Genomic DNA, 15054 nt, shown 5'->3' with positions numbered 1-15054 from the left:
TCAATCCCTACCACTCTGTGGCACTAGCATCTCCCTCACTCCTGAAACTTGGCCCCTCTTGGTTCTCTGACACTGGCTATTTGTTCCTGTCCAGTCTCTTTTTCTTTTCTTCTGAGGCAGAGTCTTGCTCTGTCACCCAGGCTGGAATGCAGTGGCACGATCTCAGCTCACTACAACCTCCGTCTCCCAGGTTCAAGCGATTCTCCTGCCCTAGCCTCCCAAGTAGCTGGGATTACAGGCACCCGCCACCACACCTAGGTAATTTTTTTGTATTTTTAGTAGAGACGGGGTTTCACCATGTTGGCCATGCTGGTCTTGAGCTCCCGATCTTGTGATTCGCCCGCCTCGGCCTCCCAAAGTGCTGGGATTACAGGCGTGAGCCACCATACCTGGCTCCAGTCTCTTTTTCCAAGGTCTTCTCCTCTGCCCTCTCTTACACTTTAGGGGTCCGCAGGGCCCATCTTGGGCCCTCCCCATCTCCTCTCCTCTTTCCACAGAGTTATTTACAACCTTCACTAAATCTGGACTGGAGTTGCATGGAGCAGGAACTGTGTGGTCCACAGCCCAGCACAGTGCTTGGCACATAGAGTATGCTCAATAAACATTTACTAAGTGAATGAATGAATGAATGAATGGTGTCTTCTAAATATACCTCCCAAGCCGAGATCTCTTGCCTGAACTCCAGAGTCATACATTTAGCTGCAATTGGGTATGTCACAGTTTCCACATCTCCCACCCAAACATTTTGCATGTCCTAGCTAGTAGCCATTCCTATCTCATGTGACATGTTATTATATATTGTATATACTATTAAGTCTTTTATTTCTTATTTCTCACCAGGTCTCCCATATCTCCCCCATAGAAAGTAGACTCATGGTGGGCAGAGATTTCAGTTTGGTTGGCTCATTGCTTTATCCCAGGGCCTAGAACAGTGTCTGGCACATAGTAGGTGCTCAATAAATACTTCTTGGCTGGGCACCATGGCTCACGCCTGTCATCTCAGCACTTTGGGAGGCCAAGGCAGGTGGACTGCTTGAGCCCAGGAGTTTGAGACCAGCCTGGGCAACATGGCAAAACCCCATCTCTACAAAAAATCCAAAAGTAGCCAGGCATGGCGGTGCATAACTGTAGTCTCAGCTACTGGGGAGAGGTCGAGGTTGGAGTGAGCCATGATCACACCACTGCACTCCAACCTGGGCGACAGAGACCCTGTCTCTAAATAAATACATAAAAATAAGTAAATAAATACTTCTTGAACAGATGAATGGATCTCCACAGAGACATCCCCACATCTCAGATTCAGTATATCCAAACGAGCTCTTTCTCATCCTCGCCAAGCCTCCTCCTTCTGGTTCCTGGTTCTGATTGCTAAAGCAAGAGAGCGGGTGCCCCTCAATTGCCTACCTCCTTCCTCCCTGCAGAACTTCCGGTGCTGTGAGTCTGTCCCTGGGACCCTGCTCTCCAGCTCCTCTGTTCGGCCATGTCAGCCTCCCTATTATAACCCCTGGGTTTATGTCAGTAGTGTCTTTATCAAACACTCCCCCGTGCCAGGACCAGGACCATCTTTGTGACTGTGTCCTTCCCTGCTCCCTGGGGTCCCTAAGATGATTTTAGGTGGCATGCGGGCATAGTGAGCTGAGAAAAAATTCCTTTTTCAGTTCTCTTTCTCTTCTCCAGATCAGCCTCCCACAGGCTGCAGCATCTAGCTGGAAGTTAGTCACTCGGTTTTGGTTTCGGTGGGCTTGTTTTTACAGTTCCCTTCTGTTTACAGTAAAGGATCCTGATCGTTCATGTGTGATGGTGACAATGTTTCATTTGACAATAAAGTGATTTAAACAAAACGAGGAAGCCAATATGAAGAAAATGTAATGATGGAGAAAAAATGTAAATACGGCAGAAATCATTTGTGTGCATAGGGATAAGAGTTTGGGCAACACTGGCGTACAGGCCCTGTCCAAACCTCTTTGCACCTGGCCCTGGTTCCCTCACTTCTCATGTCTTCAGACAAATGACCTGACCCCTCTAGACACCATCATCTGACTACACACCACCACCCAGCCACAGTTCCCAGCCCACACCATGCAATTTCAACCTCCAAGCCTTTTCTCATGCCTTTCCCTCTGGCAGGCACGCCCCTCCCTACCACTCTCCAGAGGAACCTTGCTGTCCTGCCTGCCCTGTATCTACTCTCCCTTCTTCTGACATCACCACCTGGTGGTCCTTGCTGGGACAGCGTCTTCCCACTCTCAGTTCCAGAGAACTGATCTAACTTCCAGAGAACTGATCTAACTCCTAGCTTTCCAACAGGGTACATGACTCAGGCTTGGCCAATCAGAGCATTCCTTTCCCAATCTGAAGATTGGTTCAGGGACAGGCATATGATTGAAACTGACAATTGAGAGCTTTTCCTGATAGCATCATTGGAACCATTAGGAAAACATGCCTTCTTTCCTTTGGGCTTTGAAAGCTGGTAGGTGATAGGTCTTGGCTTCTGAGGGCCCTGCTTTTCTTTGGCCACCATCGAGGCTTCCTCAGCTTGCTTGAGAATGAGACTAAAGCCAGTACAAAAGAAAGCAGATCCCAAAGTAGAACCTTGCAACCTGAAGAAATTATTTGAGAACCTTGATCCATCCATGCCTGAAACTATACTCATAAACTTCTTATTTATTTTTTATTTTTAAAAAGTATTATTATTACTTTAGACACAAGGTCTTGCCCTGTTGCCCAGGCTGGAGTGCAGTGGCATGATTATGGCCCACTGCAGCCTCAAACTCCTGGGCTTAAGCGATCCTCCTGCCTCAGCCTCCTGAGTAGCTGAGACTACAGGTGCAAGTGACCAAGCCTGGCTAATATTTGTATTTTTTGTAGAAACGGTGCCTCACTATGTTGCCCAGGCTGAATGTTGCCCAGGCTGATTTCAAACTCCTAGTCTCAAGTGATTCTCCTGCCTCAGGGATTACAGACGTGAGCCACCATGCCCGGCCTAAACTTTGTTTTTAAACAGCCATTTTTGTCACTTACAATTACAACCAGAAAGCTCCCTGTGGTTGAAACATAAGCTTATTTATTTATGTATTTATTTGAGATGGAGTTTCACTCTTGTCGCCCGGGCTGGAGTGCAATGGCATGATCTCGGCTCACTGCAACCTCTGCCTCCCAGGTTCAAGGAATTCTCCTGCCTCAGCTTTCCGAGTAGCTGGGATTACTGGCACCTACCACCACGCTCAGCTAATTTTTGTATTTTTTAGTAGAGATGGCGTTTTGCCATGTTGTCCAGGCTGGTCTCAAACTCCTGACCTCAGGTGACCCACTCGCCTTGGCCTCCCAAAGTGCTGGGATTACAGGTGCGAGCCACTGCACCCAGTCATAAGCTTATTTTTTATTGAGATAAAATTTATATGACATAAAATTCACTATTTCAACCACTTAAAAATATATAACTCAGTGGGTTTTAGCATATTGAGAATGTTGTAGTACACACATCTCCACTATGTAATTCCAGAACATTTCCACCATTGCCTTTTCTCTAAAAAAAAAAAACCAAAATCCTTATCCATATCTGTCAGTCTGAATCGCCCTCCCCTGATTCCCTGGAAACTGCTGTAAAACATCATCTTCTCAGGCCCAGTGGCAGCAGGCCTTTCCCTGTGAGTCCTCCCCTCGATGGGGGGCAGAATTATTCTCTCCTTTGTCCTTGGGCCTCTTTGATCACTTATTGTAATCGTCATTTATTGCAATCGACTACTTGCGCCTGTAGTCCCAGCTACTCAGGAGGCTGAGGCAGGAGGATTGTTTAAGCCCAGGAGTTTGAGGCTGCAGTGAGCCATAATCGTGCCACTGCACTCCAGCCTGGGCAACAGAGCAAGACCTTGTGTCTAAAATTTAATATAAAAATTTTTTTTATATTAAATCATGGAATATTTCAAACATACAGAAAACCATGTCTCCTGTATGTCTCCTATCATGCTCCTTGATGACAGGGACACAGATTCACTACTTCTTCTATGCCCCAATCCTCAGCCTAGAGCCCAGCCCAGATTAAGTGTTCAGTAGAAAAACAAAACAAGGCCGGACGCGGTGGCTCACGCCTGTAATCCCAGCACTTTGGGAGGCCGAGGTGGGCAGATCACAAAGTCAGGAGTTCAAGACCAGCCTGGTTAACATGGTGAAACCCTGTCTCTACTAAAGATACAAAAAATTAGCTGGGCGTGGTGGCAGGCACCTGTAATCCCAGCTACAAAGGAGGCTGAGTCAGGAGAATTGCTTGAACCCGGGAGGCGGAGGTTGCAGTTAGCCGAGATTGTGCCATTGCACTCCAGCCTGGGCAACAGGGCAAGACTCTGTCTCAGAAAAAAAAAAAAAAAAAGGAAAAACAAAACAAAAATGTGAGCAGACGTTCACTGCAAACATCCCAGTCCTAGGCCAGACCAAGACATAAAGATTCTGACAAATCTCTGTTGACTGGCTGACCGACAGCCTCGGTCAATGTGTCCAGGATGGACAATACTCTTGTCTTTGTGTGTGAAGGGCTGGCAGGGAGCAGGGGAGGGACCGAACCCATCGCTTCCCACACTCTGACATTTCATTAAACCCAGAACTAAATTTACAGTTGTTTTCCATATCTGGGTACCCTCTAAAATCTCCCCAAGCTGCACCTACTTCAGATGCTTCAAGGTAGCATCGTGGAGAGGAAGGGCAGACCAGTGATCTTGGGGATATTGACTTATTAATAACTTCCGTCTGTCTCAGTGGTCCCATCTGTACAATGGAGCTAAGAATATTAAATACTCCATAGGATCATCTGAGGATTAAATGAGTGAATACTTGTAAAGCACCTAGGATGGTGCTGGTTCATTTACAAAATCTGCTCAACGGGATGCTTTTGCTGGGGGAACCCGGTGGTGCATGAGATCACTAAGCTGTTGCACATCCTATTTCCTCTGCTTGCAAATAACTCTTTTCTACCCCTCACTTGCTGCTTTACTCCCTTCCATTTCAGCTTAGATACTACCTCCTCCAGGAAGTCCTCTAGCTCCCCAGGCACTTGGATAGTGCCTCTCTTCTGGGTTCCTTAACACCAGTACTTCCCCATCAGCACAGGCAGCAATGGTCTCAGCACCTTCAGGTGCACAGTACCTGGCACAGGGTAAGTGCTGAGTGAATGAAAGAACAGATCGGAATATGCATCAAAAGATGAACAAGAGGTTTGGTTCTTGTCCCTGGCACTTCTAACTGAGACTCCTTACTCTGTTCCAGGCACCAAAGCTCTGGCTCCGTCCTCCTTGTGTCTGTGGGAAGAAACAGTGTGTTGAGTCCAGCTCACACCAGCTCCTGTGGTCATCTTTGCCTCTGCAGCCCCTGACATCACCTTGGTAGCCTGAAATTGGCCACAATGAGAATATCTACACCATGCAAAGCAGCAAACACTGTGTTTCAGGATTTTGCAGCAAACACACATATTGGGATTTTGGTTTGTTTTCTGTTGTTTTTGTTGGTTTACCAGCACACCACTGGTTGTGACTTTAGAGGCCATAAAAAATGGTTGTTTTGAGCTGGGTGCAGTGGCTCATGCCTGTAATCCCAGCACTTTGGGAGGCTGAGGCGGGCAGATCACAAAGTCGGGAGATGGAGACCATCCTGGCTAACACGGTGAAACCCCGTCTCTACTAAAAATACAAAAAAATTAGCCGGGCGTGGTGGCGGGCGCCTGTAGTCCCAGCTACTCAGGAGGCTGAGGCAAGAGAATGGCATGAACCTGGGAGGCGGAGCTTGCAGTGAGCCAAGATAGCGCCGCTGCACTCCAGCCTGGGTGACAGAGCAAGACTCCGTCTCAATTAAAAAAAAAAAAAAAAAAAGTTTGTTTTGGTCTCACCAGGGCATTCTTTTGATGTCAGGTTTTGGACAAGCAGTTCTCTCTTCCTGGCCACTGAGTCCCTTGCTGGGCCAATCACAGCTCCCTCATGGCCCCTGAGCTTTTATGTAGGACAAGGCCTGTGCTTATTCATCCCCACTCTCTCCCCAGCGTGTGAGCAGCAGCTGTCCATAAATGTTTGTTGATTGACTGACAGACAGTTCTTGGTAAATATTTTTGTGAGAGTTTGACCTTTCCCCCATGTGAATGCGGGGAAACCACGGCAGGCTGAACTTTCAGTAAAGCAGAGCCTCTTTGAGGAAGGGAGTCTTTGCAGAAACTCACCACAGCTGCCTGGAAGCCGAGTCATTGCAGCCCATCCTCCGCCCGTGTGTGCAGCCTGTTGGAAGATCCAAATGTCTCCACCCCACAGGTCCCTAAGGTGCAAGATGAGGGTAGGGGAGGAAGTTGTGACTTAGGGACAGGGGCTCTTGATAGGGTGGGAGGCCCTGAGGAGAATGGGGCACTGCTGAGGGACTTGCACATACAAGCACGTGGAGAGGTGTACACATGTCTGCAAATTGCATGTGCATTTTGTCCCACAGGCCATGGTCTCATCTCAGGGAAGTTGCTGGAGGCTTGAGGTCCTTGGGCCACAAGGGGGGCTGAACATAATACTGATCCCTGTCCCCTACACCCCATCCACTCCTGTCAAGGGCCCAGGTTGTGCCATGTGGCTTCTGCAGGGAGGGAGGTTTATATTCATATGTGTGCATGTAAGCATGGGGGCTGTGCTGTTTACGGACCCCTAATGCATGAGGGAAATTCAGCTCTGCAACTTGTGCATAATAAGCACTCCCTAACTGTGAGCTTTCTTTTTTTTTTTTTTTTTGAGACGGAGTCTTGCTCTGTCGCCCAGGCTTGAGTGCAGTGGCGCAATCTCGGCTCACTGCAACCTCCTCTGCCTCCCGGGCTTAGACGATTCTCCTGCCTCAGCCTCCCAAGTAGTTGAAATTACAGCATGTGCCACCATGCCCAGCTAATTTTTGTATTTTTAGTAGAGACATGGTTTCACCATGTTGACCAGGCTGGTCTTGAACTCCTGACCTCAGGTGATGCGCCTGCTTCGGCCTCTCAAAGTGCTGGGATTACAGGCATGAACCACTGCACTTTCTACCTGATTTGGTCACACATGCCTCCCCCTCCCCTGGATTACACACTCTGGGAGAGTAGAAACTCAGTTTTCTTCACTTTTATATTCCCAGAACCAGCACAGTGCCTGGCACATAGTAGGTGCTCAAGAAATGTTTATATGCAAGTGTGCACACATATATATGCCTGTGCCTACGTGACAATGTGTGTGAACTTCCACATGTGTGAACACTTCCACATGTGTGAACTTGTGAGTGGAGGTTCTGCATGCTTTTCACGCAGGCATATTGAAAGGGACATGCACACCTGTGTGTAAACATGCGTGAGTGGGGTGAATTCTCGCTGCCTATTGACCATGTATGATGAATTTCATGCTACAGGGGAATCTATGTCTTTGTGATGGGGTTGTATGGGCCTATGAGTGCATGAGCAAGAGTGGGATTTCATATGCTGATTTGCACATATATGTATGTGAGATATGTTGATATGTACACAAGGGGACTTGTGTGGGCATTTGTGAAAAAGATGAGAGTGTCATGTTTAACAGCTCAAGCTCTGCAGCCAAACTGTCCCGGTTTGAATCCCAGGTTCACGTCTTCTTATCTGTGTGACCATGAACAAGTTACTTAAACTCCCTGTGGCTTGGTTTCCCCATCTGTGATATGCGCTAGTAATAATGCCTGCCTTCTATTGTTGGGGGGTGATATGGTTTGGCTGTGTCCCCGCCCAAATCTCATCTTGTAGCTCCCATAATTCCCATGTGTTGTGGGAGGGACCCAGTGGGAGATAATTGAATCATAGGGGCGGGTCTTTCCTGTGCTGTTCTCATGATAGTGAATAAGTCTCATGACATCTGATGGCTTTAAAAATGGGAGTTTGCCTGCACAAGCTCTATGCCTGCCCCCATTTACATAAGATGTAACTTGCTCCTCCTTGCCTTGGGCCATGATTATGAGGCCTCCCCAGCCATATGGAACTGTTAAGTCCAAGTAAACCTTTCTTTTGTAAATTGCCCAGTCTCAGGTATGTCTTTATCAGCAGCGTGAAAACAGACTAATACAGGAATACAGGGAGACAACAGAAGGAAGACATTATTATTATTACTAGCTCTTATCACAGACAAACAGAGATCAGGATTATTTTCAGCCCCACTTGTGGCCCAAGGACCCTAAGCCTCCAGCAACAACACAGACTTGGAGTTGTTTAGTGGAATAAATAAGATATTAGCATCGGGCACTGAGTAAGTACTCAACACCTGCTACTGCTGCTGTTTTCATTTGTGTGTTGTGCAAGCCTGTGTGTGCACATCTGGGTCCTCCAGCATGTCCCCCATCCCAGCCCTAGAGAGACAAGGACAGTGTTTGATGGGTACCGAGATTAGCATGTGGGTTCCAAGAAAATAACCAAGTCATGGTCTCAGATGACTGGAGGGTGTGGAAGGGGTCTCCACTCTGAGCATCGCCCCCTCTTCTTGGGGGACCTCACTGCCCACTCATCAAAGAGGACATAGTCACCTGACTCCATCCTCCCCACCTGGAGAGGCCAGACTTTTCCAGGCCAGCTCACTGTTTAGGGGAGGCAGAAATGAGAGAATGGGTGGGGAGCTCTCTCTAAGGCAGAAGGTGGTCCCAGCATGTGCCATGGTGAATCCATCTGGAGGTGGTTCTAGGTGTGCCCATCAGAGTTCTGTTGGGCTGAGTTCTTTCACAAATGCCCATAAAACTGAAAGAGCCAGGTGCCTTTCAGGGGCCTAAAAAGAGCTGCAGTACTCAGGAAGAAAATACAGTGCTTCTAAAGGCAGCCAAGGAGATTGGCACTCACAAGAGTGATTAAGGAGAATGCCCCAGGTCCTTCGAGGTGGTGTCATTCAGAGCATTCATTCATCCACTGATTCACTCAAATTATGTTTCTTGAGTCCAGCACTGTCCTAGGCCCTGGGGGATACAAGACTGGCCCCTACCTGCATGGAATTGGCATCAAGTGCATAAGCAACAACAATGCAGTGTGTTCATAACAAGACTCGGAAGCTTGGGCTCAGAGGAGGGACAATTGACCCAGACTTGGGCAATCAGGGAAAGCTTCCTGGAGGAGATGACATCTAAGTTAAAATCTGAAGGACTGGAACTAGTTTTCCAAGAGATGGCAACAAAAAGACTGCACCAGGTGGAGGACACGGCCCATGCAGGAGCCCGGAGGAAACAGCCCATTCCGGCTGGAGCACATCATGCGAGAAGGGAGGGTGAGGTGAGAGGCTAATTCAGCAGAAGGGAAAGGCAGAGCTGTGTGGGCCACATGTGAGATTTGAGACTGAAGGGGCCTTGCCATTTGTAGGCCAATCTGACTCAGGGGGGCAGGGGTGATTCTCTTTCCTGGAGTGAATCCTAAGTGGGGCTGAAGCAGGGCTGACTTTTTAGTGAGCACCTACTGTGTGCCAGGCACTGCCCTAAAGGGACTGAGGAAGGTTCTGCAGTGAGCAGAACAGAGAGAGTCCCTGCTCTCATGAAGTGACACCTAGTGAGGACAGAGAGCCAAAATATGTGCAGGTGAGCCCACAGTGTGACGTCAGAGGGCTTGAGTGCTATGCAGAACAGGCAGGCAGGGGAGGGGCCAGGGGAAATTAGCGCGTGGAGAGCTGTTTAGGAGGTGCCAGGAAAGACCTCACCGAGGAGGTCTGAATAGAGGCTCGAGTGAACTAGGGGAATGAGCCACGCAGATATCTGGAGGGACAGGGAGAAAGAGATTGTTCTAGGAGGAGGGAGCAGGCTGTGGGAAGGCCCTGGGAAGGGAATGGCGTGATGGGGATGCAGCCAGGAGGCCAGAGTCAGAAAACCGGGGAGAGGAAAGAGACAAATTCAGAGGCAATGGGGATCAGCCACGGAGGCCCTTACTGGCCACACACAGGACCTAGGGTTTGTTTGACCAACCATAGGAAGGCTTTGGATGTGGAAGTGACATGATCAGATGATTGTCGCAAAATAATCGTTCCGGCTGCAGTTAGAAGGGGATGTTTTTGGTAGGGGAGGCCCTGATTTTCCAGTGCCCAGAGCAGGCGGCGACCACAGCTGTGGATTCTGGGCATGTTTTGAAAGTGGAACCAACAGGAATTCCCAACGGGTGGGATTGGGGTGGTGAGAGAAAGCAAGGAGGCAAGAATGATCATGCTATTGTCGCCATGGGGACCCCGCCGCACACGCCCTTCAGCTCTTCAGCCTCACTCCAGGTACAGGGGGAATGATTCCCACCTAACCTCTGCTGTTTGTGGCAGCCTGCTCTTCCAGGCACAGCATCCTCCTAATTATCCCCGGGGGTGAGTATTCTCACCCCAATTGGCAGGTAGGGGTGAAGAGGCTCAAAGAGAGGAAGGACCTTGCCTGGGGTCATGCAGCCCTAGAGGCTGAGTTTGGCACTGCCGACATCTTCTATAGGACTCTGGATCCAGTGCTCCTCCCCCTACAACATGAAATCAGAGGTTCTCAACCTGGGGGCAATTTTGCCTTCCAGTTGACACCTTTGGTGGTCACAACTGGGGGAAAGGCATCTAGTGGGAAGAGGCCAGGGATGCTGGTCACCATTCCACCATGCACAGGATGGCCCCCACCGTAAATGATCCAGCCCAAATGTCAACACTGTCAAGGTGGAGAAACCCTGCCAAATATTCTATTGAAGGGCTGGAGATGCTATAGCTCGGCAGCCTCCCCCGAGCCCTCCAGGGCCTTCTCAGACACCACTCAATGGGTCTGGGTGCCCCTCCCTGAAAGGGAAGCCAGCCTGTGCCAAGATCGCAGTGCACAGCCAGCAGCTGTGGTGGCCGTTTCCCCAGCGACAGAGGCCGGTTCCTGGAAAACTAAACTTGGTATCCTCTGTGGCTTATCTTCTCCTTTCCAATCAGACCCAGGCACATGGGCCACATTCCCTCATCTGCAGTCTCCCAGAGCCCTACAAGTCCCCAGCCCAGTTGGATAGGGACCAAGGGTAGCTTGCTCCCATCACTCCCCTCCTGAGATCCTCCCGTGGCTCTGGCCTTCGATGGGGTGGGGTTCTGCTCCCGCTGCTCTGCAGCGAAGCTTCTCCAGGCTCTGGCACTGTCTTCGCCAGCAGGGTATGGCCTCGACACTTCCTCCTTGCTCTGGTGGCCCCCTTTGCCCTCCCCACCCACACCAGGGCCCTCATCATTCCCCGAACAGGCGGGGAAGTCGCGCCCTCGTGTCTGGCTTACCAGAGAACGACTCCAGGCTCGGTTGGTCCTCTGCTGTGCTTCCTTCCTCTTTCAGCCAATTCTGATCTTTATAATTTTCCTTTTCTTTCTTTGGGGTTTATTTCACTGTCATTTTCTAACTTCTCGAGAGAGACGTTTAGAACATTAATTTTTAGCTTTCCTTATTTGCTAATTTGTGAATGTTAAGGCTACAAATTTCCCTCTAAGTATTTTTTTAGCTGCAACCCACAAGTTAACATGTGATTTTTTTTAAAACCATTCAGTTCAAAATGTTTTCTTATTTTCCATTGCAATTTTTCTCATTGTCTCTTGGGTGATTTAGAAGCATATTTCTTGGTTTCCTGTCCACATTTTCAGAACGTTTTGAAATGTACTTTCCTATCTTTTCAACATGCTGAACTGTTCTTCATCCTTCCAAGGCCAGAACAAGTGACCCCTCCTCCATGCAGCCTTCCCTGACACTCCCTCCACACCATGGCCAGTATCATCAGGGTTCGCTCATGTCTGCTGTCATTGCACTTTGTACCAACCACCAATATAGCACTTTAAGATCACACAGTAATGTATCTGTCAAGATTCTTTCAGTTTCAAGTGAAAGAAACTTACTTAATCCAAACTGGCTGAAGCCAAGAAGGAACTTATTGTCCTATTTAACTAAAATGTCTTGGCTTTCAGGCATAGCTGGATCAAGGGATCCTGATTCCTGATGGCCCAGTTTATCTCTCGAGTCACTTCTTCCAGGTCAACCCCATCCTGAGGCAGTTTCTCCCGTGTGGCCACAGAGACATACAGCAGCTGCAGGGAACACATGAATACATTCTCCCGGCTCCAAGTGCAGAGTCTTTGCTCCGATTAATCCCTCTAGAGTCTCATGGGATCTCTTAGACTCTGACTGGATCTGTTAATGTGGCTTAGGGAATATAGTGGATTGGTTTAGGCTAGGGTCATGCACGCTCCTAGGTAAAGGGACTGAGAATGGAGGGGGCATGATATCTCAGAAACAACCAGGACACAGTGATCAGGAGAAGAGTAAGTCAGGGCTAGAAAACAAAACAAAACCAAAACCAAAACAAAGACAATATGCTACTGCTGTTAATAATAATCATACTAGTCTAGTAACAGCAACAACTATAAGTACCTTTTTTTTTTTTTTAGATGGACTTTTGCTCTTGTCGCCTAGGCTGGAGTGTAGTGGCACAATTTCAGATCACTGCAACCTCCACCTCCCGGTTTCAAGTGATTCTCCTGCCTCAGCCTCCCCAGAAGCTGGGATTACAGGCATGTGCCACCACGCCTGGCTAATTTTTGTATTTTTAGTAGACATGGGGTTTCACCATGTTGGCCAGGATGGTCTCAAACTCCTGATCTTAGGTGATCTGCCTGCTTCGGCCTCCCGAAGTGCTGAGATTACAGGCCTAAGCCGCCATGCCCGGCAGTACCTCTTATACTTAGTACATGCCACTAACCCAAGTGCTTTGCTTTTAGACCTGTGTATCCACCTTCCTGTTGAATTTAAAACCTTTGACAGTGAAAAGAAGATCTGTTTTGTTAACTGTGAAAATTTTGGAGGTGGCAGGGGAGGGAGGAGATGGGCAATTCCTCCTTTACCCTAAGACTGTAATCAGCTTACCCCACCACACCCCCACCCCGATCTTGGAGGCCGGGGCTCAGCCCCAGGGTCCCCTAAGAGAAAGCTTGCAGAGGTGCCCAATCAGCTCAGTGGTTGCTGTAACCCTCTGTCTTAGCTGCTCAGGATGCTATAACACAACGGCCGGGTGGTTTGCACAACAGACGTTTATTTCTCACGGTTCTGGAGGCTGGAAAGTCCATGATCAACAAGTTGGTCCAGGAATAACATCAGGGATCAGAATGCTAAGGAAATTCCTTCGCCCATTTGTGCCAGTCTCTGGTAGGCATATTTTCAGTGCACCACCTGAATTCTCCGTGCAGAATCTGGAAAACTTTGGTAAACTCCCATCTCCCCAGCTCTGCAGTCAGAAAGGAAAGCCAGCTGATTCCATGCCTGACAAAGTCTCTCTTCCTGGCTTGCAGACAGCCACCTTCTTGCTGTGAGGGAGATTGAGGGCAAACTCCCTGGTGTCTCTTCTTATAAGGGCACTAACATTATCAGATCAGGGCCCCACCCTTCTGAGCTCATTTTACCTTAATTACTTCGTTAGAGGCCTCATCTCCAAATACGGCCACACTGTGGGTTAAGGCTTCAGCATATGAATTTGGCAGAGGTTGAAAGCGGCATATTCAGTCCATAATTATCTCCTTCCATTGTAAGCCCTCCTACGTCTTTCTAAGAATCAGAGACACACAGACATTCAGCATGAAAGGAGACTTCATTGCCCTTGGTCCAACCACACACTCAGTTAATCCAACCATACCCCCACAGTGAGGAGTTGTTTACATACCACCAGGGACAGGGAGCTCACTGTCTTCTCCAGTTCATCAACTCTGACTGTGCTGGTCTGGACCTGCTCATGACCCCCACCCTGAGTTTTCTCTTTCCAAATACTTCTGCTGTCTCCTGGTTTTTTTTTACTGTCTCCACACCAGCTGCTCTACCTTCTCGGTTGCCTGTTCTGAATATACATCAATTTGCCAATGTTCTTTAAAAAAGAAGGCCCAGAACTGGATGTAGACTGTAGGTGTGGCCGGTGCAGTGAGAATAGCCTCCCTCGTTCTGGACACCATACCTCTATTAATGCAACCCTAGGGTGCTTCAGGTTCCCCTTGGCTGTGACACACTCTTGACTTTGCGAAAATCTCACAAGCATTTTCCATGTGACATGTTGGTTCTGTGGTTCTAATCTTCATATATGAGTAATTGAATATCTGGCTTGAAGTAAAGGACGTCACATGCTTCGGGGGGACCATGGCTCACATCTCTATAGATTTTTTTATACCTTCCCTTCTCTGCACCCTTTTCCCACCATACTGATGTTTTGTGACCTCCATTTTTTTCTCTTCAAAACGAAATGGCTTGGTTATTTTTCCGAGATTCCAGAAGTAAGATATCATTTTAAAAATCAGATAATACAGAATAATATAAAAAATTAAAAATAAAAATTCCCGCCACCCAGAAATGGGCCTATTAACCTTTGAGGCTAGACGGCCCAGGTTCAAATCTTGACCCCGCCACTTACTGGCTGTGTGCTTGTGGACCAGTTGCTTAGTCTCCTGCACCTGTTTTCTTATGTCTAAAATGGGTATATTAAAATGTAGTTTGGTGCTGGGCACAGTAGCTCACGCCTGTAATCCCAACACTTTAGGAGGCTGAGGCAGGAGGACCACTTGAGCCCAAGAGTTTGAGACCAGCCCTGGCAATATAATGAGACTTCGTCCCTACAAAAAGCTTTTTAAAACTTAACCAAGCATGGTGGTGCACACCTGTGGTCCCAGCTACCCGGGAGAGTGAAGAGGGAGAATGGCTTGAGTTTGGGAGGTTTAAGCTGCAGTGATCACACCATGATCACACCACTTCACTCCAGTTTGGGCGACAGAGTGAGACCCTGTCTCAAAAATACAAAATTAAAATAAAAGGTGGTTTTGATAGCTTAGTGCAGATGGCAAGTCCCTTACAACTGTAAACAATTTTGTATTATTGTTATTAATAATTGTGTTGGTTACAGTTCTGTTTCTCTGGAGAACCCTGACTAATACAGATACATCTGTTTTAGTCAGCTCAGGCTGCCATAGCAAAATACCATATACTGTGTGGCTTAGGCAACAGTTTATTTTCCCACACTTCTGGAGGCTGGTAGTCTAAGTCAAGGTGGTTGATGGTTGTTTTCTGAACAACCTTTCTAGCTTGCAGACAGCCACC

This window comes from Symphalangus syndactylus, chromosome 11, assembly GCF_028878055.3.
Source record: "Symphalangus syndactylus isolate Jambi chromosome 11, NHGRI_mSymSyn1-v2.1_pri, whole genome shotgun sequence".
In the NCBI taxonomy this organism is placed as follows: domain Eukaryota; kingdom Metazoa; phylum Chordata; class Mammalia; order Primates; family Hylobatidae; genus Symphalangus; species Symphalangus syndactylus.
Note: the sequence above shows the minus strand (reverse complement) of the source record.